General features: G+C 37.6%; 1 protein-coding gene across 1 annotated transcript in view; it reads right to left on the bottom strand.

Moving 5' to 3' along the window:
• The window catches only part of LOC137658830 (forkhead box protein N4-like), a 64,933-nt gene extending 51,398 nt beyond the window's left edge, over positions 1 to 13,535 (bottom strand). Inside the window, exon 1 of the mRNA XM_068393906.1 lies at positions 13,379 to 13,535. The gene's annotated coding sequence lies outside the window, so the exon portion shown is untranslated. The remainder of the gene's footprint in view (positions 1 to 13,378) is intronic.
• Between the last annotated feature and the right edge of the window lie 263 nt (positions 13,536 to 13,798).

The raw sequence follows: 13,798 nt of genomic DNA, 5'->3' as shown, positions 1-13,798 counted from the left end.
CTTCTTTCTCTGGCACCTTTGCCAGTGTCTAGGCTTACCTAGACACCCAGGCATCTATTAACCCCCCCCCCCCCACACACACACACAATTCATTCAATCCAGCAATCGTCAACAGTGTTGGTGACCTATTAGGAAGAGGAAGAGAGAGAGAGAGAGAGAGAGAGAGAGAGAGAGAGATAGAGAGAGGGGGGGGGTTCTTTGTGTAGTCTAGTGAACATTTAAATTCCTGATGCGCGCGAAAGCTGGTACAAGACCTTTTTCCATTTAAAACTAGAAAATCGATACAAATATTGGTGAGGTTTAAGTGACTATTTGAGAACATACTGAAGATCTATTATAAAATATGAAAAAAAAAGATTTAAACGCAATTGACAAATGTTTGGTGAATCAAGATTTCATTACACGTGTTTTTTTTTTTTTTTAGCCCGGGAACTACGGTACAATGTAGTTTTGCAGTTTAAATGTTGTGTACCCAAATGTAATGTAAGTGAAATTGCGACACTGGTCCCAGAAGTTAATGTTTTCAGGTTTACTGAAATGAAGAAGAAAGAATAAATGGCCCAAGAACATAAAAATATTACATTTCCAATCAACAGCAAATCACCGGGTAAGTTTGTAATAAATTATACATATTAAACACACACACACACACACACATATATATATATATATATATATATGTGTGTGTGTGTGTGTGGGGGGGGGGGCTTAATACACTTATTACGAAATTTTACTATTAAAAATGATGGAAAATTTATACCCTCAAAATTTCGAGTTGTATTTTACAGTTTTTTGGAAAATAAATGTTTTCCTTTAGTAATGTAGACAAACAGAAATTTTGTCAAATATCGCCAATTACAGCTACTTATCTTTGCACCAACAATATATGACATGAATCTACAGCTGCCATTTCATTTTTGATTTTGCAAAAAAATTAGTCCTTACTTATTGCTGAGTTTCGCTTATAACGTGAACAATCTTTTACCTGGCATTCCTAAAAACATAACTGTCTACAGAGGCCCTGCACTTTACCCAGTTCATAAATTTACTGCATGATTCACACCCTCCGTGAACATAGGCCTATCATACTTGAAAGATACTGGATATCTGAATATCTACATTAGTTTTTAGTTTATATCATATAGGTGAAAAAAACTTTTGAAGGACTTGGGTAATTACTCAACCAGCTGTTCAAGTAGAAAAAAACAAATCTAGCTGATTGAATAGAAAAATGTTTAACTAGCTATCTAAGTGAAAAGAAGAAACTTTAACAATAGAAGCTTTAAGTAGCAACTGAAAAGCTCATGTCAAGATTAACGAATCACATTTGCACATGTCAAGAATAGGGAACCCAATTTACCACATGTCAAGATTAGGGAACCAAATTTACATGTCAAGAATAGGGAACCAAATTTACCACGTGTCAAGAATAGGGAATCAAATTTACATGTCAAGAATAGGGAACCAAATTTTCCACACGTCAAGATAGGGAACCAAATTTTCCACACGTCAAGAATAGGGAACCAAATTTTCCACACGTCAAGAATAGGGAACCAAATTTTCCACACGTCAAGAATAGGGAACCAAATTTTCCACACGTCAAGAATAGGGAACCAAATTTTCCACACGTCAAGAATAGGGAACCAAATTTTCCACACGTCAAGAATAGGGAACCAAATTTTCCACACGTCAAGAATAGGGAACCAAATTTTCCACACGTCAAGAATAGGGAACCAAATTTTCCACACGTCAAGAATAGGGAACCAAATTTTGCCACACGTCAAGAATAGGGAACCAAATTTTCCACACGTCAAGAATAGGGAACCAAATTTTCCACACGTCAAGAATAGGGAACCAAATTTTCCACACGTCAAGAATAGGGAACCAAATTTTCCACACGTCAAGAATAGGGAACCAAATTTTCCACACGTCAAGAATAGGGAACCAAATTTTCCACACGTCAAGAATAGGGAACCAAATTTTCCACATGTAAAGAATAGGGAACCAAATTTACCACATGTAAAGAATAAGGAACCAAATTTATCACATGTAACGAATAACGAACCCAGTTATCCTCATGTTAAGAATAACGAACCCAATTTTCCACATGTCAAGAATAGGGAACCAAATTTTCCACATGTAACGAATAACGAACCCAAATTTCCACATGTAGAGAATAACGAACCCAGTTATCCTCATGTTAAGAATAACGAACCCAATTGACCACATGTCAAGAATAGGGAACCCAATTTTCCACATGCTAGCAATAACAAACCCAATTGACCACATGTCAAGAATAGGGAACCAAATTTTCCACATGCTAGCAATAACAAACCCAATTGACCACATGTCAAGAATAGGGAACCCAGTTATCCTCATGTTAAGAATAACGAACCCAATTTACCACATGTCAAGAATAGGGAACCAAATTTTCCACATGCTAGCAATAACCAACCCAATTTTTCATATGTAAGAATAACGTAGAGTAGAGGTCCCCTTTTTGTTTTTGTTTCTTTGTTGATGTCGGCTACCCCCCAAAATTGAGGGAAGTGCCTTGGTATATGTATGTATGTATATAAGAATAACGAACCGAACCCGGGTTCGTTATTCCCTAACATTAGGATAACTGGGTTCGTTATTTTATATATATATATATATATATTGTGTGTGTGTGTGTGTGTGTAATACGCATTCAGATATCGAACACTTCGCTACAGACTTACGGTCTGGCTGCGCTGATAGTCAGGTCTTCGTACTTTTGGTACAAAAGATGGCCTTAAACGCGTCTAAGGAAGAGACGGAAATTCCTTGAGCTTTAGACAGTAATACCTTATATCAAGGCAAACTGATCCTTAACTACCTGGGGAATAGAGGTGACCCACTACGAGAAAACAGTCCCTCGGCCACATCCTTGTAACCCAAGGGCAGTTTTCCTGGGAGGTGTCGTGGGGATAACAAAAAGTGTTGCCACCAACGGCCTATTGTTACCTCTTCGCTATATTTACAATGCGATGCGAAAGCCTTTCAAAACTTGTAACACATTCATTATCGACAGCATAACATGACAGCGTTTTTCGAAAATCTTATTAAACGCAAATTCGACCGCGAGAAAGGATGGAATAAATATCGGATTAAAAAAAAAATGAGGTAATTGTCGGACTGAAGGTTGGGAATTGGGAACTTGTGGTTAGATTCTCTTTATAACCTTCGAGTCTTTGTAGTCCTAACTGCCTACTATAAAGTCTAAAATGTCTACAATAGGACTCTACAGACGAAGAGATCAGGTTTATAACTGCCTAAATTGTGTAGAATATACTGAGTAATAGACAAAATGTTACAAAACTACTGATAAATAATGGTAATAAAAAAGATCTACTGTATATATATATATATATATATATACCGAAGCCAATGACTGCTTGTGCAGCCAACACAGATTTGAAAATAAAAAGGTAAGTCTACCTACAAGGTAACAAATTTAAAAATTTTCTTACCGGGCCTATCAAAGACGAAATTAAACGAAGGGGAATTAGAAAAGTGAATTTTAGCACCATTAAATATATATAAACACCAGAGTTATGAATGGTAAAATATTCGGGAGCGAATTAGTTAACAAAGATACAATGCGTATGATGGCAGACTAGAGTTCGTTAGCCAGCCAGACCTTCCATACTCGCTGCTCGCTCAAGGACATTTTATGTAATCTGCCCTGAACCTTCAGTTTAGTTCAACCGTCATTTTCATGCAAAATATATTTCATTGTGAATTTATGCATTTATAAATAAAATATTTAATAGTACAACTCGATACCCACTGAAACATATTTTGTAAGATCCGGTTTCTCAGTAATTATAGTTTAGTTACTCCTATTTTTATTATTATTATTACTATTATTATTAACCAAGCAACAACCTTACTTGGAAAGGTAGGATGCTATAAGCCCAAGGGCTGGTTGATGGTCTAATGTGCTATAAGCTAAGGAACAGCCCAATGCATACCAAACGAGAGCTAAATGCTGTACTACTCAGCCAACGAAACCACATTTACCATTTAGTAGTACTTTATAAAAGATAGATATATAATATATACTATATTTAGCAGTATAAGGTAAATCAATCAATCTTGATCCGTATGGTACATGGGAAACAAACGCACGTACGCATTTACATAATATATGTAATATATACGTTAGTATACATACTTTATATATATATATATATATATATAGTATACGAAATTCTCTCTCTCTCTCTCTCTCTCTCTCTCCTCTCTCTCTCTCAAATAAAACTAGAAGCTTGCATACTTCCGGTGGGGAGGCGGAAAAAGAAAAAAAAACAGCCTACAGCTAGAACCCGAAACCCTCATAAAGCAGTGTGGGTAATAAAACACGACATAATTGCCAGAATGTCGTTAAGTTCCTTTTAAACATCTCTCCCCAGACTGAGGTGTTTTTTGACTTGACAAAAGCAACTTTCCCACAGGGAAGGGATTTAATATTTCACATAAGGATATGTCAAAAAATATTTTTCTGTTCTTACTTGTTTACTTGTTTTGGGTTTAAATCCAACCCTGCACTGAAGTCGAGTGAACTACTTCTCGGGCGGGTCCATATCAATCATCTAACGAAACATTTTCATTATAACTTATACAATTCTTTGATTGTAGCATCTTCCAAATCATACGATCTTGTGAAAAGTAATGTCTTTAGTTTCTTCTTAAATTCAATTGCTCCTTTAAGTCCTTCATTTCAGTTGGCAGTTTATTATAATGTCTAGGCGCACAGTAGCTGAAAGCCCTTTCACCAAATTTACTATTTGTTCTTGGTTCAGATAGTCTATCTTTGCCACTCATGTATCTTATGGTAACATTTGTTTCTAGTTCCTCTAAGAATGATAAAATTATGAATTTAACAAATATTTTTAAAACTGTGTTTTACCATTCACCACTTACTACTATATACAGTACTTGATTTTATTGAGTGGGGGGCTAAGTACTAGGCCTACTTAGTTGTGTATTTATGAAATTTTGCAGGAATCGATGAGCAAAAGGTCAACTTGAATTTTATCCACACGTGTGTAGAACTTCCTCATTCCAAAACTTATCAAAATCAATAATCAAGTTTTGTTTTTAGTTCGAAACAGCTTCCAGTAAAGTGATCACGTGATTCATTCACACTATACGCAGCTACGTGTAAGTTGCAATGGGCATTAAAAAATGAAAATAGAATCTTTGCATGCGGTATCAATGGTCGCGTGATTGTGATTTCATTCACAGAAAAAGGATGAGAAGTTGTGAGAATACGTGCACTTGGATTCATTGAGGGTACAGCCATTGTAACCGATCTACTGACAGAGAGAGAGAGAGAGAGAGAGAGAGAGAGAGAGAGAGAGAGAGATACACGGAAGTTGAAATTGTTTTAGACGCACGTTATAGATTTATATCACATTAATGTATAAAATAAAGTTCTCGATGACTCAGAATAAACGGTATATGAATTAGTAAAACATTAATATGAAACTAAACCGTTCATTCACGTTTAGAGTTCAATTGGCGAAGCCTACACAGCCTTGAATCTCTGACCTAACCATTTTCTTTTCTTTCTTTTCTTTTTCTTTCGTGAAAATACTTCTTTGTGAGGAAAAGGTATGTATTTTTTTACTACTTACTCCTGAATGTTGACTAAAAACGGTTGCTCGTCGATGTATTCAGAATAACAAATTTGCTTGTTTATTAAATAATTTCATTGAGAAAGGATTTATAATTACATTATGGTTTTGAAAGTTTAGACAATATTATCTGAAGGAATATTTTACACCTATATATATATATATATATAGATAGATAGATAGATATATATATACACACACACACACATATATATATATATATATATTATATATATATATATATTTATATATAAATATATATATATATATATGTGTGTGTGTGTATATAGATATATATATATATATATATATGTATATATATAGATATATATAGATATAGATATATATAGATATATATATAGATAGATATATATATAGATAGATATATATATAGATAGATATATATATAGATAGATATATATATAGATAGATAGATATATAGATATATATATAGATATATATATATATATATATATACATATATATAAATATATATATAAATATATGTATAGTATATATATATATATATATAATATTATATATATATACAGTAAATATATATATATATATATATATATAGATAGATAGATATATATAGATAGATAGATACACACATATATATATATATATATTTATATATATATATATATATAGATACATATATATATACATATAAATGGATAAAAATAATAACAGAATGCACCCCTAAAGATTGCAAAAGAAGACTGGATTGACGAGCTATGAAAATTTGCGGGCACAGACTGCCATAGGAATACCATTAAACAGATGGGAGCAGAAGCACATGTCTGAGGCCTTTTTCCTGTAGTGGAATAGCGACAGCCAATAATTACACACACTACAGTATACATACTGTTATACTATATATAATATATATAGATATATATAACAAAAGAGTGGATGAATGTCACTGACAAAATAAACTAGAACCCACCATCTTCTGACAAGATCTTTCAAAATTTCACGTACAGTCGTCAAAACCAGTAAGGAATAACCAAAATCCTGTCCGCCTAACCTTAAGTAGGGTTCTCCACTTTATCTTTTCATCATTAAGGACTATAACTATGGGTTAATAAGGTTTCTATTCTGAGAGAGAGAGAGAGAGAGAGAGAGAGAGAGAGAGAGAGAGTTGTAAAATGGGGGACGTGGACAGTATGTAAATCTATGACTTATACTAGGCCTACACAAGGGAAGTGATAATTACCTGCAGAGGTTGAAGAAAGCTTGCAGAGGGACCCATGGTGCTGTACCCCAAGGAAGGGGAAGATGAAGAAAGGAAAAGCCAGAAATACTCTCATCCATCCCAGTCTTAACCAAGGTAACCAATGCCCTGAATCAACTGCTACTTGTCCATTAAGGAGCCTGAGGTATTCTTAAACCACTTGTTGAGCAGCCACCACAGGACCGATAGTAAAAGTATCGAGCCTCCTGTAGGGTCACGTCTTTTAGAATAATCTGCTGTGAAGGTATTTTGTCTCTTCCACACACACTCTTGTAGAACTTGCAACACGGAAAAGTTGCGTTTAAATGCCAAGGACGTACTAATGCCCCCTGGTATCATGGGGTCCTAGGTCGCCTAGCCGGAGGAGGGTCAGAAGCCAGGGTTCTTTCGATCAACTGGCGAATCCAGGATGAGACAGTGTTCTTAGTGATCTTCCTCTTCACCCTACTGGAGCTAACAAACAGAGGTGTTAGTAGGGGCCATATTGCTGCAGTGTGTTTAAGCAAGTATGTTAAACTACTAACTGGGCATAGTAACAACTGTTCTGGGTCATTATTTACAGAACGGAGACTCGCAGTCTGAAAGGGCCTGAATCTAGGATCCAGTACCCCTGGATTTTGAGTCTTAGCAATAAACAGGGACAAAGCCGAGTGTCACTTCCCCCCATCCCCCTTGAATGGGCGATGTCATACAAGAGACCATGAAGTTCACCGACTCTCTTTGCCGTGGCCTGAAGCAAGCAGGAGAGCCGTCTTCAAAGTGAGGTTTTGGTCAGTTGCATGGCGTAATGGTTCGTAGGGCGGTCCTTTTAAGGATCTCAAAGCACGAACCACGTCCTTAGACTCCTTTTCGCACAGAACGTTTCTCTGCAGTGTTAGAAAGGGGAACTTGCAAGGGTTTTGAGACACTGACAGCTGCAGCTTCGACAGTGGGAGCCAAAAGCTCTTCTTCAGGAGGAAATAAGAAATCGGAGGCTAGTCTGGAGGCACTACCTCAATTTCTTGAAGGTTGAATGGATGGACATATCTCCCCTGAGCAACTCTTATGTCCCTACTCGTCCTAGGATGGATAATATCGGGATGAGGTGATAAGCCTCTCACCCTTTTCTTTTGCCTCTTAGTCATGGTTTCCCTTACCTTAACCGGAGTAAAAGGCAGGTTGGCCATATAAGTCAGAAGAAGGGAGGACCCTCGGCACGAGATTGAGATGAAGGTGATCTCCGAAGCTTTGTCCGACATTGGTCTCTTTCTAGGGTCAAGACTCCCAAGAGACAAACTAGAAGAGGACTCCAAGGGAATTCTCGGAGTAGCTCTGACTGGAGAAGTCGGAGGCTGTGGCAATGGAGGAGCCACACCCCAAAGACTTCTGCAGGGTAGAAAGGAAGGTGCTTACCCATGCAGGGAGCTCAGAACTTTTAGGCAGCCATGGGCTTCCCTTGAAGGTCCAAGAGGAGATCGTCCCCAAGGAGGAGCTCTAGAGGGATCCTGCGCAGACGTAGGGGAGAGTCTCTGCGACAACAGGATATGTTCCTTCGATGGATGAGGACGATCCGAGTTAATAGGGACATTAGCAAAACCTATTAGAAGGTTCCTTAAATCCCCTCTGGAAAGGGTATAGGCCTGCCGCTGAGAGTGGTAGAAGCCGGAGGCAGAGGCGTTGGTACCACACTTGCTCGGAGTTCCAAACCTTCTGCACCAAAATCCGGGGGATTCCCGCGACATCGGGCATGTTTCATGAGCAGATGTATTCGCAATACGAGCACAAGGAGCCACACTGGAAGAAGAAGGCATAGCTCATTCCTGCTGCTGCAAAGAAGCACCTATGCCCAACGAAGTCGGTAGAGAGGGCCTCTGAGTAGAGGCAACCCGACGGAGAACGTGTCACATCAGGACACGTTTCCAAGCGATGCGTAGGCGAATGCTTTGTTAAAACACCACAGGTGATAAAAGGCACTGGAGGTTTAGCTGATAGCCAGTCTGAAGGACAGTCAGTCTCATGATTCAGGTTCGATCCGAAGTCGTTTAGGAGAAAGACGGGTTAAGGGGCTACACGCTGATGGACTGCACGAACGCATACCTCTACCTCTAGATGAGGAACGTTGCAATATATAAGGTGTTTGTATCTAAGAAAACTTAGTGGAGTTGTATTGTATGAAACATAGTCATTTTTTTTAAACCTGTATATATATATATATATATATATCCCTCTGTGTCCATATATATAAAAAATGCTTGATCTGTTATTATTCCTTTCCAGGTATTGACAGCAGCCCCTACACTCAGTAGGGAGTGTAAGGGAGAGAAAATATAGAATATTTCCTATTACCAGTCTGTACTAGTCTGTGATGCTGCTCTGTATTCATATAATCCCGCCTTGTAACTAGAAGTAAGCTACTGTGTTTGCTATTTGAGAGTGTGTCATAAACATTAATAGTTAACAGGAGCTATTGAAATGGCATATCTGGTCAGAGGCCCAAGGAGGTGAATTCATGTTAGGCGGGAATGACTGTGTTTGAGTATTGTTTTAGCGGGCCCGCAGAGACCTGTACGACATAGTATGCGGCTGTACTGTTCATAAATTAGGACTGTTTAAGTGACTTTGCATCGCAATGGTGGACGGGAGATTGATGAGAACAGTATTGATTTCAGGGAAAATTGTGGTACTGTATTTTTCACCGTTATATGTTCTTTATAGATGGCTCATTAGATAGTAAGTGTTCAAGTTTATTACTGGTCATTACCGATGTTATAAAACTATAGTATTGCGGGGTTCTCCTTTAAGCTTAGTTCTGAAGAAATGCTTTTTTTGTTTTAGAGGCTATGTTGAGAATCCTAATATTTCTAAGTCCTTTCAAATCCTCAGGTTCTGCAGTCATAGTTTTGTAAGGATTTTGAAGTCCCCGTTTTGTAACTGTGTGGTGATATATCTTGCATGTAGCTTAGTATTTTTTATCTTGCTGGTACAATATGCAAAAGGGATATTAAATTTGCCTTTGACTATCTTAACTGATATATTAATATATTCTTAATAGTTTAATTTTCAAATAAATAGTTTTTTTGCCTGTTTTATGTATACAGTACAGCATTTCATTTCAGAACCTCCCACCATGGTTTCTTTTCCCCCAGCCACTGTTTTTTAAGATCTCTTAAGTACAGTAATTTATCATAATTCTTTCCTCCCACAGTGTGTTCCCTTTATTAATTATAATATTCCCTTTCACCTAATGTTCTTATACCTTTACTTATAATCAGCAAGCCAAAGGCAAGAGAAGGAAAGGTATGATAAATAACAAGGTTCAAGCTGGGTCCCCCTTGCCCAGTATAAATCAAGGGGTGGTGCCCAGAGCTCCGTTCTCTTGACCTGTTTACCTAAGTTTTTTTGGGGTATTACACCGCTGTATATTTGTTGTGTAGTGAACGTCGGGTTGTGGTCGGCATTCGGACACTAGGCAGTTCGGGTGCTACCTCTGGCCACAGTCCGCAAACCACTACAACGTCTAGACTTTGATCGTGCGTCTAGCTCTCGTTCGAGAACGATTGTGAGCATCATGAATGCCTAGCTCGCGAACATGAATGTAGTTCTCATGAACGGCGCTCTCGCGAGTGTGAACATCGCCCTCGTGAACGGGAGCTTTGTCTTTGCGAGCGTGAGTGTCGTCCTCGTGATCTAGATCATCAAGATTTCGCACGCGAGCGTCTGTGGGACCTAGGTCTAGACTGGGATGCTCGTGATCATGCAGAATGCAATCACGAGACTTCTTCTCGTGAAGAGGAACTCCTCCAAGGAGAGCACTGAGATCGATGGTCTCGTGAGCGCGAAGCTCTAGATGAAGAGCGTTTGGATCATAATGACCTACGATCCAGATGATCTGCAGATGCTATTATTTTCCCGCTAACTAGCGGCACGCTACTATTACTCGCTAACTAATGGAGAGCTATTATTCCTCGCTAAATGGTTTATGGCTAGTTTCAGCTTTTGCCAAAGTAATGTATCCATAGTAAAGAGTGAAAAGGTTTGCATTAGGTGTTGGAACAAATAGAAAAAGAACTACAGTAGTGATATAAATGTGGGGGGGGGAGAAGCACTGAATTGGAAAGTCATCTCACTGTGCTTACTGCAGATGCAGCAAATTTCCCCCAAATTACTGACCCAAAAACAACGGATCTCATGAAGAAAGTTGATAACCTAGCGAAGAATATGGAATGAATTAAGTTAACGCTTCAAACACAGATGGCTCCATAAAATGAGAGAATTACATACAATGACAAAGTTAAGAAAAAAGACTTACTAGTAACTAAATCAATTATGGGTATAACTACTGTACAATCACCGACAGGAAAAATGAGGTTAAACATAATGACGGGTTGTGGTGAACGATGTGGAACGTCCCTGACTGGTGAACGCCCGGCTGAAGTTTAAGTCCCTCTTAAACTTGTTAGTTTCCTTGGTCACTGCAACCTTACCATCCTTCTGAGCTAAGGATGAAGGGGGTTGAGGGAACCTATAGGTCTAACTGCTGAGTCATCAGCAGTCATTGTCTGGCCCTCCAAGGTCCTAGCTTGAGTGGAGAGGGCTTGGGTGCTGATCATATGTATATATGGCCAGTCTCTAGGGCATTGACCTTCCTGATAGGGCAATATCACTTTCCCTTGTCTCTACCATTCATGAGTGACCTTTAAACCTTTAAGGATAGACTAATTCTTGCCTCGTAATCCCGTGCCATCACTGTCAAAGGAACGGACATTTTGAAAAAGATTGCAAGATCACGACTGATGCGGGAAATGTTCTGGAAATCACGCAACCATGGAATGTAACTCACAATAGATAAAATGTATAAACAGCACTAAGTTGAGCAAACCTATGATCACATAGTGAATTTAAGAAATATCAAAGCTTGTGATCTGGAATTGAAGTGATTAGCAAAAACTACGGACCATGGATTGTAAGAATGTCAAAAACTGTGACTGTAAATATTCAATCTGTTAGTAACAAAATTAAAATTTGAGAATTGACAAATGAGTAATATTTCATATAAGAAAAATTTAGGGCTTTCCTGTTCTCTTAAGTGTTTCAATCATGTGGATTTGACAATATGATGCAGTTTTGCAGTATATATACAAAATAATGTATACAATAAATTGAACATATAGGTCCTGTATTAAGTGGGCTTATGCTCTATAATAGGACAAGGAGACCAGCCCTTATAATAAGCAAAGTAAAGGATTGTGCACATGAACGTAACTTGCAGCATGCATGAGATACTGCATAAAGTTAATAATAAACACGATATTATAAGCATAACAAAATGAGCCCAAATAGCATGTGAGTAGCCGCAGCCATTATGAGGTCTACTCAAATGTTAATATCTGCATATCAACCTCAACCTCAACCTCTGGATCTGCCTACATAACCTATTCAAGTCCCACTTTAATAACGACTCCAACCACCAGCTATATATTTCACTTACCATTAACCCTTTTACCCCCAAAGGACGTACTGGTACGTTTCACAAAACCCATCCCTTTACCCCCATGGACGTACTGGTACGTCCTTGCAAAAAAAATGCTATAAACAATTTTTTTTTCATATTTTTTATAATTTTTTGAAAAAAATTCAGGCATTTTCCAAGAGAATGAGACCAACCTGACCTCTCTATGACAAAAATTAAGGCTGTTAGAGCAATTTAAAAAAATATACTGCAAAATGTGCTGGGAAGAAAATAACCCCTTGGGGGTTAAGGGTTGGAAATTTCCAAAGAGCCTGGTGGTAAAAGGGTTAAATTAAAACCAGGGTATTCAACCCCCCCTTCATTTAGCGGTTTTTAATATAGTTACGGACGGAAAAAAGGCTTTTCTACTAGAAGACAGGTGTTCCCTATAGAAAAACGTTTGTTTTTTTTTTCGAAAATGACACTTACTTTCACTGGAAATAAAAACTCAATTACCTAAGAAATGATAATCAAAGGAGCTAGCGTGCGCAGCTCAGTATGTACCACTTGTCAGTACACAGGAACTTCATGTTTTCTTTTTCCGCGAGCGAAGCGAGCGCACGGTGGAGCAAAAACCATTATTCCTAAAAAATATGCCCATTCTTAAACGGTCTATCGGGTTCTCGGTTTATTTCCTGATGAATTGAAGCTCAAATTCAGTAAAAGCACATTAATTACCACAGGAAAAACTTTTTTTTTCTCCTGAAAGGTGTTATGTCCATAACTATAATTTTACCCATTTAACAGCTTGTGGGCAACCTTAGTTTAGACCACCATTTACTTTATCCAATGTCATGTACTATCAATATGTTATGAGAAAACAAGCAGATTTACCTTCAAGACTATCAAATAAATCATTTATAAGGGTAAATTACCATAGTATGCCCTGCACTTGGGTTGTTTCGGCGAGCTAATCAAAATAATACGTTTGTATTCACACTGTATTATACTTACAAGCAATTACAAAATTAAAAGCCAACTCACCTGTAATCAGAATGAATCGCAAGAACTTGTAACAACCACAAACTTTCCGAGAATGGAACCTGGAAACTGAAAAATCTGGAAAAGTAACTCTTAATTCCACGCTCAGGTTTAGGGGCCAGGCAATAATGGCGGCATCGTCGTAGCCTTTGCAACGGCACCTCCAAAGTTTATCTTCTTATACTGTTTTGTCTTTTCCTCCACATCAGGTTTAATACTTTTTTTTCTTTTCTATATTATGTTTTCGTAAAATTACATGTTTAGTTATACAAATAAATGCATAATCTTCAGGCATTTTAATCTATAATTTCTTTACGACCTCTCAGACTAAATCCTTAAATTAAATTATAAGTTCCATTAATTTAATTTTTCTTAAGCGTTTAACACCCTTTTAAATGGTATTAAGTTTACCCCCCACAAATT

Source organism: Palaemon carinicauda, chromosome 19 (assembly GCF_036898095.1).
Source record: "Palaemon carinicauda isolate YSFRI2023 chromosome 19, ASM3689809v2, whole genome shotgun sequence".
Lineage (NCBI taxonomy): Eukaryota > Metazoa > Arthropoda > Malacostraca > Decapoda > Palaemonidae > Palaemon > Palaemon carinicauda.
This window is presented reverse-complemented; position numbering and strand designations above follow the sequence as displayed.